General features: G+C 38.0%; 1 protein-coding gene across 1 annotated transcript in view; it reads right to left on the reverse strand.

Annotated features, from left to right (window-relative positions):
- Positions 1-1,901: 1,901 nt before the first annotated feature.
- The window catches only part of LYPLAL1 (lysophospholipase like 1), a 92,088-nt gene continuing 72,687 nt past the window's right edge, over positions 1,902-21,302 (reverse strand). Inside the window, exon 8 of the transcript XR_006781822.2 lies at positions 1,902-3,493. The gene's annotated coding sequence lies outside the window, so the exon portion shown is untranslated. The remainder of the gene's footprint in view (positions 3,494-21,302) is intronic.

Below are 21,302 nucleotides of genomic sequence, written 5' to 3' on the forward strand. Positions count from 1 at the left end.
TATAAAACGCTTCCCTACATCTCTTAGTTCTGACTGGAACCGGCTGATCCTCGTATGACATCCTGACTTGAGCCTGCTCTGCTTCTCGTCTCACTTCCTGTTTGTGTCATCTGTATGGAACAAAGCCCAGGTTTAGACAAGCAAAATGATTTCTAAATCCACAGCCTGGTTCTCCCTTTCTCTCTCCCTCTCTAAGCACATGCTGTTTTCTGTGATCTGTGATCAAGGGAACACTTCAGCTACACTCCATTTACAGCACAAATATGTACTGACCACAATCAATGAACAGTCTCACCTCCAGGTGAAAGGAGCTGTCAAAATGCATCATAATGGACACATGTCCACCTCGTAAAGCTTCCAATAGAAATACCATAGGAAGAGAGCATGACCCCTTGTGAAATTAGTTGTCCCAATTGAGGATTACAGAGGATTAGGTGGGAGTAAACTATGTTGGCTATGCTGTCACTGCTCTGTCAGGACAGAAAGAGCCCCGTTTTCAAGCACCAGTGCCCTTCCCAGATGTTAGGCTTATTTTTACCAACTGCTTATATCTACTGTTGAAGTCCTCCAGTTTGCTTCTTTGGTCATCATAGTTCATTTTCCCTTGGACCTGGGCAGAAACAAATATGATAGGCATTGGGGTGATTTCACAAGTCCATGGTGCAACTTGGTATTCATGTAATAAAAGCCATTTAGCACCAACCCCACTGTTGGGACAGTAACTGGTATAAGACCCTTCTATTTCTATCCCTGAACTCTTGCAATTCATAGTGAAGGCTGCTGCACCCTGTATATGTCCTTTGGGAAATTTCCTCCTGTACCCCCCTTTCTACTTCTTTTGCAAACTGACGTTCAGGCATTATGTAGAAGTGAAACTGACTGATTTTCCCATCCAATATGCAACATGGTCCCCACTCAAAGCAAAATCAGTCTTTACTTGTCATTTCCTCCAGAGGCCTTTAAGACTATATTATTACATGTGTGCAAATACGGCAATTTACACATAGCCCCACCCCCAGAGGCAAGACAGGGCTCCACCCACGGGGGCAAGAAGCAATGCCACATGATCTCAGTCCACAGACCACTCAGAGTTTCCATTAGGATATTGGAGGGATTTTTGCTCAATTTACCCTGTGGCTGACTTGATTCTATGCTTTAGACAATGGATGCTTTTTTAAAGAATATGTTATTGGCTTTTTTTTTAAGTCCACAGCAAATGTAAAAATTGATTTCCTTCTCTGCTTTTTCTTAATTCCAAATAATGCTGTGTGTATTGCTGCTGCCTCAAGGAGCAGGAAGACCATAATTTACCAGATGTGAGGCTATTAGGCCTTCATTTCCTGAAGCAATGAATTAGCAACTCTTTTTCCCTGTCACAGAAAATTGTCACCAAAATAGTCCAAGACACAATGGCAAGTCCAATTAATGCTTAGTTTCTTCAAGAAGACCCAGCTGAAAAATGAATTGACTGAGCGAGAGGAAAATTGGATAGGAAATCACCCAGATCCAAAGGGAGGGGAGCTGCAGGAGACATTATTTAATTTTATATATTCTATATCATAAACGTTCCAAACAATTGCATAAGGATTATCTTTTTCTACTAGTCAAGATGAAAAATCACAGACGATATCTTTGATGTTGCTTGCTCCAATTCTCTGGAAGAAAAAACTTCAATTTTTCTTTTGAAAAAGCAGCAGCAGAAAGATCAAGTTCAAGGGTTCAAGACTTTTCTGGTTGGAGTAGTGTTCTGGGGACAAAGAGTAAAGCTAGAGTCTGGAAACTTGAGCTTTAAGATGAGTTTAATACTTTTAATTTATATTTAATTTTATATTATATTTCATATTATATTTAATTTTCTATGAATAACTTAATGTTTATGATGGTTAATAACTGGAGAAGAAACATGCATTTTATTCACCTATCGCTTCCCTTAATAGGTAGTATAGTCTTGACCTACTCTATGACATATCCTTAAGATTTATGTAGGTTTATAATTTGCTTTTAGAAGAAAATGTTCTTTGAAATTGACTTTGCTATTTTCACTTAATGAAATAATGGAGAATGGAAAATCTACTTAAAATTTGATGAGAACAATATGGATTAGAATTGGTACCATTTAGTCCATGTTTCCAAATACATGGGGAGTTACGGATGCATTTCTCGTTTGTGCATTGAGTTGATAATCATTTCTAAATTATACAAGATCACCTTGGAGATGCTTAAGAGGTGAAGTCACAACTTTTGCCCTTGAGAAACTTGGGACACCAGTGGGGAGCTTGGAGGGGTATCCCTGAAGCATCTGGAGAAGAATTACCAGGCAGCACACAGGAGAGCAGGGCCAGTGTGGTAGAGTTATGGACACTGGAGTCAAAGACATTTGAAATGAGAAGTTTGCTGTGGGTTGAGAACAGTCAGGAAAGTCTTGCATTTTTTTCCCTAAGGAATTGCCCAAAGTAAGGAGGAGAAGAGTGGGTGGAGGCAGGAAAGGAGAGGAAAACTGAGAATATATGCTGAACACCATCTTTGAAAATCTCAATATCTTCCTTTCAGTTTATAAAAAGGTTTTTCATGAGACTGAAGGGGTGATGAGAATTACTTAGAAGAAATAACTCTTATTGATGAAACAATACAGAAGAAAAAAAGAGTCATCCTTTGAAGAATAGTATATAAAACTCATAGTAATAAAATCATTTTCAAAGCCCGATATAAGAGGAAGGCATGTGAACTTTTAGAGAGTCTTTATGGATCATCTTACATGATAATGTCAGGAAAACACATCCTTTTGCTGGCTCTTGAAGACCAGGAATCCTTGAAATTAAATATAGGAGATAGAACCCACCTCCTGAAACATGCCGATTAATTCCACTTAGGTCCTAAAAAACACAAAACTAAGTCTTTCATGCTTCCAGTTTTCTTCGGGTGAATGACAAGGGCCACATTTTCTATTTTATAATTTCTGGGTCTCCTCCTGTGTCCCAGTCTCTGCCCCGGATCAATTAGTCAGGCTGTTGTTCCTCTTTATAAGCAGCGAGCTTACCTTTCTTTATTCGGGCATGCTGTGGTCAGTGCCTGAAATAACTGACTTTACCGCCCCACTTCATTGCATTTTTGTTCAAAATCCTTCCTTTTTCAAGATCTGGCTCAAATTCTATAGCCAAGTTCTTCTGGATCGCTTTTCAGCCAGTTAGTCAGCAATACTTATAAACACATTCAAAAAGCCCCATAAGAGATATAGAAAGGAGGGAAGGAAACGTAGAGCTCTTGTTTAGAGAAACCATTCCACTTGAAATGAAGAAAACTGACAAAGGGAAGAATACTTGGGAACACATGTTCAGTGGCACATCACGAGCCCAGAGGAAAAGCGTAAATACTGAAGGAATTAGCTTATTCCTTTGGAATTGAAAATGTCCCACCTCCTCCGTCATTAGCCACTTAATTCTATCAATCACACCAGCCAATTGAATCTTCTTAAGCTGTTGTCGTCATCAGGTACCTAAGGAAAACACAAATAAATCAAAGTCAACGCACTTTATTTATTCAGAGTTTAGGGAAAAAATGATATCACAATGTAGGTTCCGATTATGAATGAAGTGTATTGAAAAAGTCTTACATCAAAAACGGTGTGTTGGCAGTTACACATGACATCATATGATAGATACAAGAAGGATTTTATGTTGACACAAACTACTATTTTATTGCAGTCGTATCAAATAAGTTAAGCTTCCTCTTAAGGACTTTAACAAATGTTTACCTTTTCTAGGCAATTACTTAACTTTCCAATTATCCAGAAAGTGAGCTCATATGGACACCAAAACACACTAAATGACCTGAACACATGGTATTAAGAATCAGAGAACTTTGTTTTTTGTTTGCTTGTTAATATTGAATACGAAGGTATGGACTTGACCTTGAGCATTTTGTTAATTACAAAGCTTCTTCTTTTATTTGAAACCAGCTGTACACTTTGCTCTCATAATCCATCCACCCATATAAATGCATGTTTTCAAATGCCACGGCCATTAAACTCTAGCAACCTGGGAAAGAGCATGGTTATTACTGTTTTCACATGTTCAGACTGTCCAGAATCAATTTTGTCTGTTTGTTTTTATTCCTGGGAGAATGGGCTGCCTGTGGTCACCCAGGCATTCTCCCTAGGACTCATTCTATCATCGTTCTTGGTAGAATTTTCATTCCTTAGAACATTGCTAAAATAATCAGTACTGTTGTTATTGATCAGATTACTTGATCAAGGTCAAGTTGGATATAGACTCATTTATGGATCTTCTTTTATTAATCTCTTTTCCAAAAATAATAGAACCTCTTATTCAAAGATACGCATCAGAGCATCATGCAGGATGAAAGAGGGCTCCAGATCTTCATTTGTATTTACTGTAAGATCTAGGAATCTGGGTTCATGGAGTGAGATCCATTCCAGCCTCATTGATCATTACTGCATCTGCTAGGCATCTAACTTCCTGAAACTAGAGTTTTCTCTTGAATCTTTCAACATGTTCTCCTTTTCTTTTGCTTTCAATAGTTCAACTATGATGGGGGGGGGGGCGTTGCCTGGGTGTCTCAGTCGGTTAAGTGTCCGACCCTTGGTTTCGGCACAGATCATGATCTCAGGGTGGTGAGATCAAAACCTGTATGGGTTTCGAGCTCAGCAGGGAGTCTCCTTGAGATTCTCTCCTTCTCCCTCTGCCCCTCCCCACCATTCTCTCTCTCTCTCTCTCCAAAAAATAAATAAATAAAATCTTTTAAAAAAATAATTCAACTATGGTCTGTCTAGGTGAGAATCTCTTTGGGATTCATTTAGCTTTTCAGATCCATTGATAAATGCTTTTCACAAATTCTGGGATATTTTCAGCCAATTGTTTCTTCAAATATTTGTTCTGTCCCTTTCTTTCTCTCCTCTCCCACTTGGATTCCCCATGACACACAGGATTGGCATGCTTGGTGGTGACACGCAGTCTCAGAGGATTTGTTTAATGTGTCTGCAATTGTTTTTCTGCTTTTCAGATTGGATAAATTCTATTGATCCATTTTCTAGTTCACTGAATCTTTCTTCATTCATGTTGAATCTGCTGTGGAGAACATCTCATGAATATTTCATGTTGGTGGTTGTATTTATCAACTCTAGTATTTTTATTCGGTACTTTTTAATAGATTTGATTTTCTTATCAGTGTTGCCTCTGTGCTGGATCATTGTTAGCATATTGTCTGTTGGTTCTTTAAAATGTTTTTTGAACATTAAGCAATAGATGCTTTGACCTGCTGAATCCAACTTATCAGGCCTCCCAGAGTCTGTTTTCATTGACTGCTTCTTTTTCTCCCTGAGTATGGGTCATATTTTTCTGTTTCTTGCATGTTTCATTATTTTTCTTGAAAATTGGACATTTTAGATAACATAACAACTCTCATTCTCATTTTATTTTTATCCTGGGGGTTTTTGTTGTTGCTGGGTTTTTTTGTTTTGTTTTACTTTCTCTCTCATTTTATTTTAAAAAATTAACTAGGCTAGGCTTAATCTACAGAAACTATCACCCCCGCAGTGTATGGCTACTGATGTCTCTGATCGGAGTTTGAAAAAAAATCTTATTTTTCTTTTTTAGTCTGCCTTCCTAGAGGTAACCCCCACATCTGCACAGTTTAGTGGTCAATGATTGGCACGCACTGTGCTCAAACATCTCACTCTATCTGGCTCCCACTCTCTGCTAGTGGACCTGTGTTTGGTTTGGGGAGTACATTCCAGGTCTGGGCACTTTTCAAGTCTGCCCCCATTCTTATTTTTTGAGCCCTCTGAGGTCCCTACTTCATGAGTACAGGCTTCCAGACAGTCAAGGATGCATGGAATGCTTATCAAGGCCCTCAGTGCCTATCTCATTTCCAGAATCTCCCTGTCTAGCCCGCTGGTATTCCACTACATCCCAATAGAAACTGCAGCCTCCGGCTAGGAGACCTGCAGTCTTTTGTTTTCTCGGCTGCCTCTGGGTGTGTGCTTTCCCTTTCCCACTCCAGATCAAGCCAGCCACCTTCAACAGCAAAGCGGCTGCTTTTCAGACTGCTTTGGTATATTTCCAGTTCACTAGAATGATTATTTTTGTTATGTTTGTCCAGTGTTAAAGTTGTTTTAGGGAGACAGGATCTGCTGATCTCTTCATTCCCCTGTACCTGAAGTGCTACCTCATTCCTGATACTAGAATCATGTTCTTTTCGAGAGGTTTTAAAGGTTTACCTGTGGTACTGGGTGTCATTCCTTGGCAGGTGGTCACCTATACTGCCCTGGGAAAAATAGTCAGCTATCAGGCCAGTATGATCTTACTAAGAGTCTAGGAAGGAAAGAAAGGGACTAGCATTTCAGTTTTATAAAATATTAAACACAAACATTAGCTCACCAATTCCCTATTCCCAGATTTCCTGTATGGTCTTTTAACTGACAATATTTGTCAAGTTCTTTTCAGTACACCACCAGAAAGTCCAAAAGAAAAAGATGCAAGCTTTTTCTTTTTAAAGTTGTAAAAAGATTTTTTTATGCTTATTGTTTTTGTCTTGAATATATATTTGTAATTTTATCTATTTAGACATATTCTTGTGTGTGTGTATTTTATTTTATTAATTTTTTATTTTTTATTAACATATAATGTATTATTTGTTTCAGGGGTACAGGTATGTGATTCATCAGTCTTACACAATTCACAGCACTCACCATAGCACATACCCTCCCCCATGTCCATCACCTAGCCATCCCATCCCTCCACTCCAGCAACCCCCCCTCCACTCCAGCAGCCCTCAGTTTGTTTCCTGAGATTAAGAGTCTCTTATGGTTTGTCTCCCTCTCTGGTTTCGTCTTGTTTCATTTTTTCCTCTCTTCCCCTATGATCCTATGCCTTGTTTCTCAAATTCTACATATCAGTGAGATCATATGATAATTTTCTTTCTCTGACTGACTTATTTCACTTAGCATAATACCCTCTAGTTCCATCCACGTCATTGCAAATGGCAAGATTCCTTTTTTTATGGCTGCATCATATTCCATTGTATACATATACCACATCTTCTTTATCCATTCATCTGTCAATGGACATCTAGGCTCTTTCCATTGTTTGGCTATTGTGGACATTGCTGCTATAAACATTGGGGTGCACGTGGCCTTTCAGATCACTACATTTGTATCTTTGGGGTAAATACCCAGTAGTGCAATTGCTGGGTCATAGGCTAGCTCTACTTTCAACTTTTTGAGGAACACCATACTGTTTTCCAGACTGGCTGCACCAGCTTACACTCCCACCAACAGTGTAAGGGTTCCCCTTTCTCCACATCCTTGCCAACATCTGTCATTTACTGATTTGTTAATTTAGCCATTCTGACTGGTGTGAGGTGGTGTCTCATTGTGGTTTTGATTTGTATTTCCCTGATGCCATGCTTTAATCTCATGGAGCTGGCCTCCTAGTCAGGAATATAGAAAATGCCTAAAGCAAAATGTCTTCAAAAGAGAAACACTTTAACAAACATGAACCAGTGAATATACATTCAATTCCACTCATGTTGTGAGGATTAGGACAGGTTAGCTCAAGACAAAACTCCTCCAGTCCCACTATTTTTTAAAAAGGCAAGAGAATCTTTATAAAATCTTGTTTGAAAGTAAGTGAATAAGTGAACAAAAAGCAGCTCCAAGTATATGCAAGACAGGGTAAGCTTTTCTTTTCTTTTCTTTTCTTTTCTTTTCTTTTCTTTTCTTTTCTTTTCTTTTCTTTTCTTTTCTTTTTTTTTCCTTGATCATGGTACTACTCAGCTTCTCAGGCAGAATGAAGCATATACTTTGGGTTCACACTGCTGCTCTTCCATCTGGACTCTGCTAGGGACCTGGGAGAGGTCTGAATTGGCCTTTATGTTCCATTTTTCATCAGCAATATCTAAGCTTGCGAGCCATACTTTATCAGACTTGAACTATCAACCAGGTATTATATCTCATATAAGTAATTTAAAATATCGTGTACGCTTTTGCCACTTCAGGGAGATAATAGTTAGGTGACTTTATGATTTCTACTTGAAATTGTATTTTTCTTTATTCTTGAAATTCAAGTGGCAAGAACATATTTAGAAAACAATGTCTTCTGTATCAGAGAGATTTCCTGTTTCTTCATAGTATGATGTGGTTATAATTATGATTTATGATATATTTAGAATCAAGATGCCCTGCAGAAAGTAAAAATTCAGATTATCAGTTTAAATCTTTAGGAATAAAAAACTAGATGGGGAAGGTAGGATGTGCTCCAGTCATTCCTTGAGCTGACATATTTATAAAACAAAATCTTTATGCCATAAAGTTAGCATAGATTTATTGGCCTTAAGGTAAAACACGAAGAAAAATCTTTTAAATGTGGCCACTCAAATGTCCTTGTACTAAAGCACAATCGAGATATTAATCACATCTGTGGTCCTTGACTATCCCTCTGAGTAAGAAAACTGAGGTGGCTATTACTCTGCTATGTTGTGCATTACTACACTGTTTCCACTACCTGTGAAGCCTGAACACTGAATCATCTTAAAAGAATTAGTCACCGTGTTAAGGTTTTTTCTTTGGCCCAGCTCCATTCCATGTTTCGCTCTTGCTCTAAAGCATTTCCCTACTCAATGGCAATAAAATAAGTTCAAAATATATACTATATAAGTAGAAGCAGTTAGTTTGACTCACGCTTCTCTCTTATTCCCCCAAAGCAGTAAGCAGCACCTTTTCCCTTCCCTCAACCCCAGGAAACAAGAGAACTTTCTCACTTTCTCATGCTCACGTCCTCCGTTCTGGTACTTCTTCTTCTCTGCCAGTAATCTCCAGTATTCCCGTTCAGATAAACCTATGCATACAACACCTTTCCCTCCCAATAAACCTTTAGAAGAGACTGCCAGTCGTAGCTTGTCACAGACATAAACCTGGTGACCACATTGACGGACTACATCACCTATTGACAATCAGCCAAAGGAATGGGGGCTTAATTACAATGGAAGTAATTAGGTTGGGGATAAACAATTACTTCACAGGCAACCTGGACCATATACACTGCTGCTGAGCACTTTGGGGGCCAAGTCATAAATCCTATAAAGCCCTCTGCACTTAGCAGAGCACCTAACACAGGGTAGGTTGTGGATTTAATAAATATTTGGTTAATGAATAGTTGAATGAAGTAGATGGGTGACTAAAGAATAATGAAGCCTCCTTTCATGTGAGACTCTAACCCGTTCCCTGGAATAATCTAGAAAAACACCTGCCTTTTCACAGAAGTCTGGACTAGAACTCTTTCAAAATCTTCTTCTGGTCTTTGTAAATGGAATTCTTTGTTTTTCATGTATCAGCTAATCGTAACTTTTTAAATCACAGCCTGACAATTGTTTCTCATTTCATTTGGAGCAAAAGTAAAAGTACATGCAAAAGCTTGTAAGACCCAACATGACCTCACCTGGTTCTTCCCTTCCTTACCTTTCCAACTTTAACTTTCACTGCTCTCTCTTGCTCCCTTCCTCCACCCACGTTGGCCCTTTTGATATTTCTTGGGTGCATTAGGCACATACTTGCCTTAGGGCCTCTGAGCTAGCTGTTCTGTCTGCCTGTTTAGTCTTTCCAGAGATGTACAGGGCTCATCCCTCACTTCCTTCAAACGTCGCCTTGGCAGGGAAGACAACACTGATCACCTGTTGAATACCTACCCCTTACATGGATCCCCTTACACTTCTCTATTTTTTTTCTTAACACTTAAACTGTCTCCTAATATAATGTCCAACTTGCTTATCTTTCATGTTTTTATCTGTCTCCTGTGCCCCACCCCTATTCCTAAGCTAGAGGGAGGGCAGGAATTTTTGCTCACTGCCATGCCTATAACAATGCCAGGGACACAGGGGGTACTTAATAAACATTAGTGAATATTCATTTGAGGTGGGGAGAGCACAAACAGGGAGAGGAACAGAGGGAGAGAGACAAGCAGACTCCATGCTGAATGGGGAGCCCAGCACAAGACTCGATCCCAGGACCCTGAGATCATGACCTGAGCCAAATGCAGATGCTTAGCTGAATGAGCCACGAAGGCGCCCCAAATTATTCGTTATTGAGTAAGCGTTTTGGATCAGTATTTGGAATTAGAAAACTAGTGTGTTGTGTTTTAGTTTTTCCTAAACCTGGCTACATAACAACATCACAGGAAACCCTTCTTACAATCGATTCTTGGGCCCTACCACAGAAAACTTTAAGCAAATCGGAATCAGCTTCAGAAAGACATGTGAGAGTCCGCGATGATTGTGATGGAGCCTTCTCGGAGAGCCCCCAAATGGAGGAAAGAACATGACTTTGGAGTCCTATCCATCTCGCTTCAGTCTCTTCTCTGCAGTGTACTAGCTGACTGGGTGATCTTGAGTAACTTAGTTGTTGACATTTATTCTCTAGGAGACTTTCCTCATCTGCGAAATAGAAACAAATGTTTAGTGAATCAATGATTGAGTGAATGAATAAATCAGAGGTCCTCAAAGGGATAGTCTATAAATGGCATCCCATGAGTCAGGAAGTAGGACAAGACTGGGGCATAAGAGGCATTTATTTAAGGGATATTCATGTCCTAGTTCCCCCTAGGCATGGCTGCGTCTCACAGAGAAGCAGGGGCATATCCTGTCCACATTTCAGTTTTCTTGGTTTGGCCGAGGCTGCGCTTACTGGGGCTTCATCCAGACTTGAACTATTTAATCTCTGTACTTGAAGTAGATAAGGGTTGGCTAAGGCTGGCCAGTTATTTTGTTGTTGTTATTGACTTTGGCCAGAGCTTCCATGCTATTAGCTCTTTGGAAAATGTCCTAAGTTTATGTGATGGGTACATTTTGATATAAATACGTAAGTGGTATGTTGCCAGGGGTATTAATGAGTGGTTGTGTTTGAAATGGTCCTGTGTTCTCTGGACTCTGATTGTGTCACTCCAGAAGATTCCTCTTAGGGTTTGGGAAACACAAAAAGAGAATTCATGCACTGTTTAAGAAGAAATGCCAGGGTTTATGAATGCTCCTACAAAAAGTAGTTTTCCTGCAACTTTGAAGTTTATTTTCAAAGAATAATTGAAGCGGTCTTTTCCAGCATTAACTAATTCATCCAGAAGTTTACTTTGATCCTTCTCTGACATAGCCGATAACAGGGACCATTTTTACAGAATTATTTATCTTTCACATCCTTCCAGTTTTATTCCAATACTGGCACATGCCGTTTGTTTAACAATGAGGCATTTCTTTGCTTATTTTTTTTGTTATTATATAGTAGACTATTGAATATCTACTGTATCATGACTTAACGTTCACTTGCTTATGATTCATCTTTGTGGAAACTTTCATATAGGAGCAGGTATCATATTCTTTATTTTAAGACTTTCACGAGACCTGGATCCCTGACTTCAACCAAAGAAGAATATAATAAGCTTTTATTATTTCAGTGATTGGCTTGCCACTTTTAATTACATAATCAAGGAAAGGAACATTAGTTAGAAAATTATAGGCAGTGCTATATGTGCCCCAGGTCCACACACATGCTGAGTCAGCCCTCTGGGCATCCTTTCTCTTTTGGCCAATTTATTGCCATTAACGTCCTTCATTCAAGAACAAAAACAAAGGAAAATTAGCAAAAGTGAACTGAAATTTTCAATAGCAACTTTTAATGCAAAGACAGTTGGCTGCTTGCGAACAAATATTAATATGCCCGCCCAAACCAACAATAAATTATATATTTCTTAAAAGGCTGTTGGCAATGCAACGTGTGTAAGGCACTGAAATCATAATTGGCACTACCGTTTTGGCTCTGTGACCAGTTTTACATCAGGGACTTATTTTCCAGTTTTTTCCTCCGAGTGGTTATAATTATTTGCCCTAGTAGAATCTGAATTGAATGGCACACACAGTAAATGTGCTCCCTCCTGGAGCCCACACCGGTGTTGTAAAATGCAAGGGAACACAGTCGGAGACCTTGAAGTGGTTCACACACTGAACATTTTAAAAATCAAATAAGAGAAAAGAACATCTGAAAGGCCAGGTTAGTCCAGAATCCCACCCACACTACTCCCACCTCCCAGCCCAGTCAAACGTTCATACCCACGTGTCACACGGAGACAGACTCAAAGATAATGGGGTCAACCTGGAGCCATCAGTGTAAAGCCATCGGGTGAGGATAATTTCTACTTTGGCGAGTCTATGAAGTTGTTTCGCTCAAGTTGGTACTTCATGTTTCCCTCCGCACTGTAAACCACCGGTAAATAAAAAGGCCTAACAAAAAGCTTTTTCTGTCTTTTTACAAGGACTTTACAGGAAAAAAATATATTTTCAATTAACTGGAAATTCTGTCAGATGTGCCCAAGGGTTAAAAAAAAAAAAAAAAGATGTATCTAAATCTCTATCCTCCCAACCTGTGATGTGAAAAACCAATCTATCTTTCTTTCTCTGACACCGTCACCAATAATTAATATTCATCTGTTAGAACAGAGCTGACCCTTCTGTCAATAATGTGTGATGCAGACCTGGATACAGGCTGCCTCTTGAAAGATTCTGATTCTGAGGACATGGATAGAAGTGATTAAAAGAAAAGAAAAATGTGGGAGACAATTCAATGAAAAAAAAGTAATGATGGGACTCCTGGGTGGTGCAGTTGGTTAAATGTCTAACTCTTGGTTTCAGCTCAGGTCATGATCTCAGGGTTGTGAGATTAAGCCCCATGTTGGGCTCCATACTGCGAGGGGGTCTGCCTAGAGTTTCGTAGAGTTTCTTTCTCCCTCCCTTTCTGCCCCTCCCCTCCACGGTCTCTCTCTCTCTCTCTCTCTCTCTCAAATAAAGAAATCTTTTTAAAAAAAGAAACGAAGTAGCTGATATGCATAAATAACTGTTTTCACTTAAACATTGGAATATGCAAACATTCATATATAAGTTGTTATGTGGACAAGAGTTTTCATTTCTCTTTAATATACACCTAGGAGCGGAATTGCTGGGCTAATAGTTAACTTTGTTTAATTTTTGAGGAACTGCCAAACTATTTTTCAAAGCAGCTGCACTATTTTACATTCCCACCAACATTATATGAAGATTCCAATTTTTCTACATCTCCTCCAACACTTGCTATTATCCATGCTTTTTGTTATAACCATCCTAGTGAGTGTGAAGGGACATCTCTTTGTGGTTTTAATTTGAATTCCCTGATGTCTGGCCAGTTCCTTTTGTTTGGAAGCTTGAAAGAATTTTCCTTATTAGCTTATGAGTTCAGAAAGTTTGTTCAGGTTATGACAAGATGTGTCTTGTGTCCCCACATCCTGGAACACATGGAGTGTGTCTAAACTTTAGATTCAGCTCTTTCTTCAATATAGAAGAAAAAATCATTTTATCCTTGATAAATTTCCCATGGCAAATTATTTTCCCTCTTTCGTGGGTTTTATTTCTTCCTCTGGAATGTATTCTCATGTTAGCTTCCTTGAGCTATTCTTCAGATCTTGCCTACTTTACCTCATGAAATCATTCTTTTTATATTTTTGTTCTTTGCTTTGAAGTATTTCATTAATTCCCTCATATTAAAAAATTTAGCAGTAGGTTTAGACTAGTTTATGGCAGCACAACCATCCAGCTGAGAAGAGCTAAAAACACTGGACAAATTTAAACATCCATTCTAAAACACAAGACAACTAGAAGGCAGCATGAACTTGAGGGAACAGGAGGTGATACAGAGGGCAAGAGCAGAGAGGTGTGAGAGCAACATTCATCTCCACTTTTCTCCTCAAGATGTTTGCTAATTTGCACGTCATAAATGAAGAAGCTACTAAGGTGAGCAAATCTTTCTATCTTACTGGGTTGGGGAATAAAAATTTTAGTTGGGAAACAACCAAGGGAGCAGGCTTTGTTAAACATGTAAAATTTTCACTTAGATCCTTGAAGGGATTCACTCTGGTGTTAGCAATCAACTGTATATAGACAAAATCTCACGAAGGCTGAAAACTAATTAAATGTGCTTAATATATGATTGGATTATGATAATCTTTCCTAGGCTCACTGCCTAATAAAATAGAGTTAACCCTCTGGAGAAAGATAACATCATCCAAAGCATCAGATTATTTCCCATGTTTTCCTATGAAATATCAGGCATTCCAAGGGACAAGACCGAACAAAAATCAAGAGAAAAGGGGCACCTGCGTGATTCAGTTGGTTAAGCATCTGCCTTCAGCTCAGGTCATGATCTCAGGGTCCTGGGATTGAGTCCCACATTGGGCTCCCCGCTGAGCAGGAAGCCTGCTTCTCCTTCTCCCTCTGCCTTCTACTCCTGCTTGATCTCACTCTCTCCCAGGCTCTCTCTCTCAAATAAATAAATAAATAAATCTTTTTTTTTTTTTTTTTAAATCAAGAGAAAAAAATAGGCAACAGAAAAAGATGCAGGGGCGTCTGGCTGGCTCAGCTGGTGGAGTGTGCAACTCTCAATCTTGGGGTCATGAATTTGCACCCCAAGTTGAATGTAAAGATAAATAAAATTTTTAAAAAAGTTAAATAAAGAAATAGGTGCACGGGAGATTGGGAAATTAGAGTTTTCAAATGTGGATATCAAAATAGTTGTAATTACAAGATCAAGAATACTAGCAGAAAATTGGACTCTATAGGGGTGCTTAGGTGGCTCAGTCAGTTAAGTGACCAGCTCTTGATTTCAGGGCAGGTCATGATCTCAGGGTCATTAAATGGAACCTGGAACTGGGAGTGGGGCTTGGTGCTCAGCAGGGAATCTGCTTGAGATTCTCTTCACCCCCTTCCTCTGCCCCTCCCCCCTGCTCACACATGTACTGTCTCTAAAATAAATAAGTAAATCTTTAAAAAAATAAAATTGGAATCTATATATAAAAGAAACAAATTTAAACTCCAAAAGTAAAAACTCTAGAACCCAAATTAAGAATTTAATAAATGGGTTTAATATCAGATTGCATGCAGCTGAAGAAGGTTTAGAAACTGGAAGATAGTGGAAAATATCCACACTGAAGCAGAGATAGAAAATAAAAGATAACAAGCACAGAAAAGAAGGTAAAAATATATATATGGCACAGTGAAAAGGATTCATGTGTGTAGAACTGGAGTTCCAGAAGAAAAATTGACAGCTTGTAGAATGTAACAAAACCATAGGTAGAGAGAAGCATGTAGACTTAAATACATATATTGGAAAGAAAGCTGAAAGGAATAATCAAATATCTATTTTAAACGAATAGAAAATTACAGCAAATTAAATCAAAATAGAGAAGAGGATGAAAAATAATAAAGGTTGGGCAACAATTAGTGAACTTGGAAAACAAACGTGCAGTCAGAAGGATCAACAAAGACAAACCAAGATGGTTCTTTCAAAAGGAAAATTAGCAAGACTAGTAAGACTGATTATTAAAGTGGGGTGGTTCAAATTAGCCTTCTGATAAAAGTGGTCATTACTACATTTTGTATAGATATTAAAAATGTTACAAGAGAAAATTATAAACAATTATAACAATAAATCTGAAAATTTAGATAAAAGTACATATTTCTTGAAAATTATATCTACCAGCATGAACACAAGAATAAATAGGAAATCAAAATAGTTCTTTACCTATTAATGAATTGGATCAGTTATTAAATAACTTCCCCACTAAGAAAACTTTAAGCCCAGATGGTTTCACTTGTGAATTCTCCCAAACATTTAAGGAAGTAATAAAACCAATATTATAAAAACTTTTCTAGAGAATAGGAAAAAAGGAACACTTCCTAACTAATTTTATGATGCAATTAAACTTTGATAGAAAAACCTGATAAGAATATTACAAAAAGGAAAATTACAGGCAAATTTATCTTATGAAAATAGGTGAAAAAATCCTAAGTAAAATATTAGCAAACCAAACCTAGCAATACATAAAAAGAATAGCCCATCATGACCAAATGGGGTTTCAATTCAAAACTCAACATTATTTATCACATTAAGAAAAAAGGGGAGGAAAATCACGTGGATTTTCTTTCATTTTTATCATCATTATAGATAGGAAAATAATATTTAACATCCATTCATGATAAATACCTAGAATCTAGGAATAGAAGGAAGATTCTTTAATTTGATGAAGGGTATCTACAAAACCTCTACATCATATTTACTTGCTATTTTTCCCCCTTGGTATTGGGAATGGAGACAGGTCGCCTACTCTTGTCAATTCTATTTGACAATGATCTGGATGTCCTCCTTGGTGCAATATGCGAGAACAGAAATGAGGCATAAGAATTGAAGAAGAAGGAATAAAATTGCGATTTTTGGAGACAAAATGATTTTAAATATAGAAAACCCAAATGATGTAAACCAAACTATTAGAATTAATGAGGGAGATTTGCAAGTGTGCTTTATACCAGATCAATAGAAACCAATTATCCTTCTATCTACTGGGAACAAACAAATGCAAAATTAAATTTTAAAACTACATTTACATCCAAACCCAGCATACATCACTGAATAAGTATAGTAAAAATATACATGACCTCTACATTAAAAACTAAAAAAATTAAACAAATCCAAAACATTATTGAGAGAAACTTATCTTAAATAATTTGAAGACCATATGCCATGTTCATTAAAAGCAAAAGTCATTGTAATGATATCTATTCTTCCCAAGTTGAACTATAACTTCAATACAATTCCAGTCACAATGTCAACTTCTTCTGTGGATACTGACATGGTGTTTCTAAAATTTATAAGGAAATTCAAAGAGCCTGCAATAAACAAGTCCAACTCTAAGAATAACTAGAAAGCTGGAAGACTACCACTACCAGCCCTTGAGACCTATTATAAAATAACATTAATATTTTGAGCCACCGATGTGAGAATAGACCAATAGAAGAGAAGGAAACAAACTCACATATATATGGTCACCAGATTATGACAAGGGTAAGAGGGGATTGCTGGGAAAGCATAGTGATTTCAGTCAAGGATGCTATGTAAATCGAATATTTATATGGAAAAAATGTGAATCGTGAATCCTGCACCATACACAAAAATCAATTTTAGATAAAATGTAGTTCTAACTATAAAAGGTAACATAATAAAAATTATTATTAAAAAAATAAAAGAAATAAAAAATAAAAAGAGAGCAAAAAATAAAAAAATAAACAAAAAAAATAAAAGGTAATAGAGCTAAACTTTCAGAAGTGAACATAGGAAGATACCTTGGTGACTTTGGACTAGGCAGCTATATTTCTTAAACACAATTGGTGCTCCACAGAACATGCTAGCTATAACAGGAACATAAAACAAATTGGACTAAATTAAAATTGAGTTTCTGTTCCTCAAAAGATACCATAAAATGAATAGGATGGTGCATCAGAGGAAGGGAGAAAATATTTTCCACCAACTGATTCAACAGCAAACTCAGAATGTGTTATTACATTCCTACAGTTGAATAAACAGAGTATGAAGTACGTAGAAAATGGGTAAAAGATATGAGCAGACATCTTACAAAAGAAAATATCCAAATGTCTAATAAACATATGAATAGGTGCTCAGCTTCACTAGTCACGAGAGAAATACTAAAGCCCAACACCATACCACTACACCCCCACAAGAATAGCTAAAATGAAAACAAAAAAACAAAAAACCCACAACCGTCCAGTGTGGGTAAGAATATGCAGCAACCACAACTTTCATGAACTTGTATGGACCTCGGATGGGAGTAGAAATGGATACACTTCATTTCAGGAATAAAATGGACATTTTATTGAATAGCCAAATGTTAGCATAATTTATGATCTGGTATTTTCTGGATCACAATAGATATTTTTGTGCATGTATCAGGAGACATGACGAAGAATATTCATGTCAGTTGTGTTCATAAGAACAACACACACACACACACACAAATCCCTTAACAACCCAAATGTCTATCAACAGCAGAATGCATATAAGCAGTGGTATTTTTAACACACAGAATATATTTCATAGGAATGAATTACACTCAATAATATGGATGAATCTTAAAAGCAGTAATGTTAGGTGATATAAGAAAGACCACAAGTAAGATGATGCCGTTTTTATAAAGGCCAGATACCAGAAAAAATAAGCCACATGTTGAACCTGCTCATCTCATGTGTGTGTGTGTGTAGGCTTTTTTTTTCTTTTAACGTAAGAAAATGAGATAGATATAAACCCAGAAACCTCATTATAGTGGTTTCTTTTAGTGGGAGGGAATGGGAATAAAATATGTAAGCAACCTGACGGTACACCTAAATTATCGGTAATCATCTAACTATTCGGCTGGGTGATGGTTTCATTGTGACGATCCATATAATGGAATATTACGCAACCATTAAAATGAACATAGGTGTGTGTAGACACACATACCACACACAGGGAAACTGAAAGGTGTTCCTGACATTATCTGACAAAACTACTACCTTGAACAATATGTGAAGGAGTCTATGTTATTTTTTTTAAAGACAAACATATAAATGTGTGTGTGTGTGTGTATGTGTGTGTGAGAGAGAGAGAGAGAGAGAAATCAATATATGTCAAAGTGGTTATTTCTAGCAGAGGGATTCACTTCCCTTGTGTTTTTCTGTGTTATCTAAAGCTTCTAGAGTGATCATATAATACAATCTTCCTAAAGAAGTGTGTTACTTTTGGGACACCTGGGTGGCTCAGTCGGTTACAAGTCCAACTCTTGATTTCTGCTCAGGTCATGATCTCAGGGCTGTGGGAGCAAGACCTGACTTGGGCTCATGACCAGCGGGGAATCTGCTTGGGATTCTTTCCCTCCTCCTCTACTTCTCCCTCTGCTCTTCCCCCATTCATGTACATGCACTCTCTCTCTCTTTCTCTCTCTAACAAGTAAATAAAATCTTTTTTTTAAAAAGTGTGTTACTTTTAGGTCTTCAATTCAATCACAATACTCTTCAACGTTGAGTAAAATACCCATTTTTACTGTGGCCTTCACGCCCCGAAGCAAACACAAAATCGAATATTCTACATTGAATTCCTTCCCCGTGCAAAATCGACCAGCCCCCACAGTGGCTGAAATAATCACACAATGTCCGAATTCACGGGCCAGAATGACGTGGCCTCAGCAACTTCCATCGTTAACATTTCAGCAGCTTTAATTCCGTGCACCTTTTACAATTTGGTATCTTCTTCTCCAGAAATGGAGAAGAAACATGAAGTTGGATAGGCCAGGAGCTTTCACTGGTGTGAGAATGTGTATTCAAAATGTAAAGAATATAGATACTTAGGTCAGCACCTAAACGTAAAGCCGTCGGTTAATTTAGGTTTTCAAATCTGCCTCTCTCATCTCACAGAGAGCCAGGGCGCGCACAGATCTCCTGCATGAGTCTATAAAGCAAACCTCATCACTGAGTGTGTCAGAGCCCAGAGATTTATTATAAAGTGATATATTTTCAAAGAGCAGCACAAAGAGTCTTTTAACACTGCATTTGTCAGAGACCTTGCCGACATCAAACAGATGCTTTTCACTTGGACCACTCGACTCTTAAACTTCAATGTTTCATATGGTAAGTGATTGGAAACTTGGGAGCCATGAAGTAATACTTTTCTCTGATTTGGAAAATTTGACTCTTTAACAATGAAACTTTAGATGCATATTAAGAATTACTTTGAGAAGTGGTATAGTGTTTTCTTTATAGAGAGACTATCATTGGGTCCAGTGATATCACTCTTTCAGAGATAGAAAAAAATCTCTAAAATTGATTTCATGTTAACAAGAGGCTTTTTTTTTAAACCCTCTACCCTTTCTCCCCTTTACTCACCTACATGTCTCCTTGATTTCTTCTAAAAATCAAATAAGCACTACATGCCTGAGGCTTCAATAAAAGCCTTCTAACATGGGTCATTTGATTTTTGGCCTTAAAAAATAAATCATATGCCAGAAGTTGGATTACTATCATGCCACATTCTTGAGTAAACATGGTGCCCCTCCTCCGCTGAGGCTGTTGCCAATGTTTATAATTTTGCAAACATCTTAACCCAGATGCAATGAGCTGGTTATATGGAGCTTCCTGGTTACCAATCACACTATAAACCACAAAAAACAGGCAAACTAGACGAAGCAAAGCCCAGATTTGGTTTATGGCCCCACTCAACTTTTTGTCCAACCAACTCTACTCCATCTTGAGCTGGATCATAAGGGAAAGAGCTATTGCTTTTGGATTTAAGAAGTCTGTGGTGCCTGACATTCCTAATGCACAGGGGGAACAGCTGGGCCACCCAACATGATCTTAAACCTGTACCATAAATAATGGAGCACAAACTAGAACTTTCCCAAGTAAAGACCGTGTGACTTTCACTTGACAGATGTTCCTTTATGAGATTTTTACATTGCACTTTTTTATTTAACAAATAAAGCAGAACTTCTTTAGTTTGGATTCTATTACTCGTTCTTCAGGGGCAAAGACTGAACTAAATGGAATTAATACTTACCAGCTCTGATGTCCTAGAAAGTGTGACACAGTATCTCAAAAATTTGCTTTTGCTTAAGAAGTTATCACTTATTATTCAAAAGGAAAAATCTATTGTTGAACATTTCTTGTACTGGGCCTGCTGTTAGCTGCTTTTTAAAAATAGGTCTTATGTAAGAATCAATACAGTCCTGTTAGAGAGGAAACAAGGTCAGGGAAGATGGTTTACTGTGCGCATGATCACATCGCGATGGACCCCGAGTTCTGACCTAGGTGTGCCTCACTTTATCAAAAATGTAAATTAGGGTTAAGCCTACTTATAAGTTAGGCATTCGTTTGCATAAAGGAAGGGAGTTTTGGTGTCAGTCATCCCAAGCTGAGGCAGTAACACGGGAGTCATAGGGAGGAGGGTTGATGTTCAGGGAAGCAGTAAATAATACTCTTTTCTTTCCCTCTCACGTTCAGATATATTTAAGAAATCAGACCCAGATGGAGATGAAAATATCAGCTTTATTCCTGATAAGGCCAATTGGATAACACGACTTTAGATCGCTTGATGAAAGGGACTTGCTCCTCCATTTCAACTCAAGACCTTGGGCTAGCCTGCCTATGGAAACATCCAGATCTAGAGTAGAATTCCTGCCTCAAATCGGTTGGGGGCTCACCCAAGTGTGGATCAGTTCCATTCAATTGACAAATACCGACCATGGATGTCATCCACCAATTAGATCACTCAAGCCTCCTTCAGGAGCAAATAAGAGATGAGCAAGGTGCCCAAAGTGCTGCACTAACAGAAGTGTTTCCCTGAACCAGGACGCAGAGGGAAAAGCAGTTTCTTCTCAACAATCTCTGGCACTTTCTTTTCTTAA

This window comes from Ursus americanus, chromosome 2, assembly GCF_024610735.1.
Source record: "Ursus americanus isolate L20-20 chromosome 2, mUrsAme1.1.p, whole genome shotgun sequence".
Classification (NCBI taxonomy): domain Eukaryota; kingdom Metazoa; phylum Chordata; class Mammalia; order Carnivora; family Ursidae; genus Ursus; species Ursus americanus.